The following is a 3048-nucleotide window of genomic DNA, read 5'->3' on the forward strand; positions in this document are numbered from 1 at the left end:
TGTGTGTGTGTGTGTGTGTGTGCGTGTGTGTATATGTATACTCACAGACACATACATATATACCAAACCCACGATATCCGAATCACCTACGCGATCATCATTTCTATGTTTTCTATCACCAACTTTGTTGTAACATACTTCGTTATGTACAATATATAAAATTACCAGACAACAGTAAACACAATGCAATGAACTAAATCTCTTTACGAACCAACAATCAATTTACTTTGTGAACTAACCAACCGACACCTTCCGACTTCACTTCGAACTAACACGAACTTCACTCCACTCCGAACTCTGAACTTACTCGGATCGTTACTATTTATAGTTTACTCGGACCAGTCTATCTCTCGGAACTATCGCTCGTAACTCCCATCACAACCTCCCCTCTTTTGAGATATCGAGTGTGAGAAAGTGGAATTTCTTTTATTTTTCTGTTTTTCATTCCAGCATCTCTCCCTCTGTTTTTTTTTTTTTTTAGCTGTTGTATCTTAATAGTTGCTCGACTTTTAAGATAGAATTGTTTGTTGCACACAGCACTTTTTCTTTTCACTCTTGTTTTTTGTTCCCTGCTTTGAAAATTTAATATCTTTTTTGTTTCGGTATTACTCCCAGAGAGTCTGTTTTCGTTTTTTGAAGCTAGTTCTACGGGGTTCAATATCTCTCGGTGCTGGCACTTCAAACGTTTAATAGAAAACTTCCATTAGTATTACTCTTCGTTCTTCTGTGTGTATTATCTTTAACTGGTTAAGGTGTCTCTTCTGTTCCGAACGTTGTCCTTTAATTAAATACATTATGTTACCTAATCTTTTGATTACACAGTCATCCTCCCTACCTTCTTTAACGTTCTCGTAATTTTTGAAATGAACTTTATCTCCTACTTTGAAATATTCTGTAATATTGTATTTTCTTCAAATGTATTTTTTTATCTTTCTTTCATATGTCTTTTTCCTGGCAATAATTTATCGAACATCGATTTTATTTTACGAGCAAACATTAACTATACTGGTGACTTTCCTGAATTATTATTTGGATTCGGCGTTATTCTATATACTCTCAAAAATTTCGGTAGTGCCTCATCATTATCTAGCTCGTTCCTCGATTTTCTTAGAGCTCTTCCGCCTACCCATTTGACCTCGGGTGGTAGGGCTGGGTAAAGATGTGCTTTATGGCATGTATTTTGCAGAAATTTCTTTATTCGTATCCCATGAAATGTGTTCTATCATCTGAAACTAACATGTCTGGAACACCGTATGGAGGAAATAACTCGAGTATGAACTTTAATATTGTTTTTGTTGTGGGTTTATTACATCTGGTCACTTGGTGTAGCTATCCACAACGATTAGATACTATGCGCCGTTCACTGGCCCAGCGTGGTCGATATGTATTCTAGCCCGTGGGCGCTCAGTCTCCGTGCATAGATCTAGTTTGTCCGAGAGTACTTGCGGAAACATTAAAACGTTTTTTTTTCTCTTTAACTCTTGACACTAATTATTTTTAGAGGGACATATATTTATGTTTTTAGAATAGAGATTTATGAGGAGATCCCATAAATCTATTAATTCTAACCAATCAGTACTCAACAGATCAGTTGCATTTTTAACGACGAAGACTTTTGTCTTGCATGTTTTCCCTCGAGAAAATGATATTTGTCCACATTTCGCATATGAAATATCACTTCCAGTATCCAATTCAGGTTTAATATGTATTCCATTTATTTTTATGTTACGAATTTTCTTCTTTGGGAGTTGATTATTGTTTCTGCTGAGAGTACTCTGGGATTTTTAACATTTGACATTCGTAATTTTGTTCTCATATAATCAACACTTTTGCAACTGTAATATATATATATATATTTTAAATGGACAGTCTTTTTTGAAGTGTATGATAGAGAAGTTTTATCACCGAATATGTTAGACAGTAATTCTATTATTTCTTTAAAATAAATTTCATTGGGTTTTTGGACAATATGAAATTACAGTAACGTTCATGCTTTAACGGAGTTAATTTTCGCAATAACAATCTCACTTTGTGTTCCTCCAACCATGATTTGCAATCTTGTACCTTGTACCTTGTACCTTCTGTAGTCTGATGCAAAAGTTATACCATCCTCTGGGTTATAACTGAATTCATTAATCGAGTTCGAAATGCTTCAGTTTTGGACTTCTTTGAATATAGTTCCAATAATTGTTGTTGTTGTAGTTGTTTCTGTAATAGTTGCTTCTGCAATTCCTGTTGCTGCCGCTTGTTGTTGCTTTTGCAACTGTGCTATGGAAGCTAATAGGTCTTCCATTATTTAACAAGTTGCACCACGAACAAATTGTTAAATAATTAACGTGATCTTCGAAATCCTCGCCGCCAGATGTTGTAACGTAATTTGTTACGAACAGTAAATAACCAGATAACAGTAAAAACAATGTAATGAAGTAACAAATCACTTCACGAAACAAGAGTCAATATTCCTTGTGACTTAACCTACCGACACCTTACGACTTCACTGCAAACTAACACGAACTTCACTCGACTCCGAGCTCTATCTCTCGCAATGGGGCGTCGTAAGTCTCATCACAAGAAACATCATCAGGATCTGCACCGTATTCATTTTCAATACAATCGCTCCAGCCACCACCCACCCTACTACCTTCATCCAATGACATTGTCCTAGCACCATCATCAATCATCATTCAACAATCATCACCATTATCTCCATTCTTCTGTATATCGACCTCCATCAGTATCAGCACAAACACCATTATTCTTCATTGCATTCAAAATATTAAAACTACTTAAACTCTACCCATTTTACTATCTATCACTGACAAAACTTCAGCACCACCTCCACAACAACAAACCCCAACTAACCCCCGGCCACCACCACCACCAGCACTATCCTCATAACCAACAACTCCATCACTAGCCTCCATTTCCACCCGGCTACTAGCCACCAATCACCGCTGTCCGCGCTATTGTGACACCATTCAGCACGACCGCCATCAACAAGTTCACAGGCATTATAAACTTCCTCCTCCTCCTCCTCCTCCTCCTCCT

The sequence above is a fragment of the Octopus bimaculoides genome, chromosome 1 (assembly GCF_001194135.2).
Source record: "Octopus bimaculoides isolate UCB-OBI-ISO-001 chromosome 1, ASM119413v2, whole genome shotgun sequence".
NCBI lineage: Eukaryota > Metazoa > Mollusca > Cephalopoda > Octopoda > Octopodidae > Octopus > Octopus bimaculoides.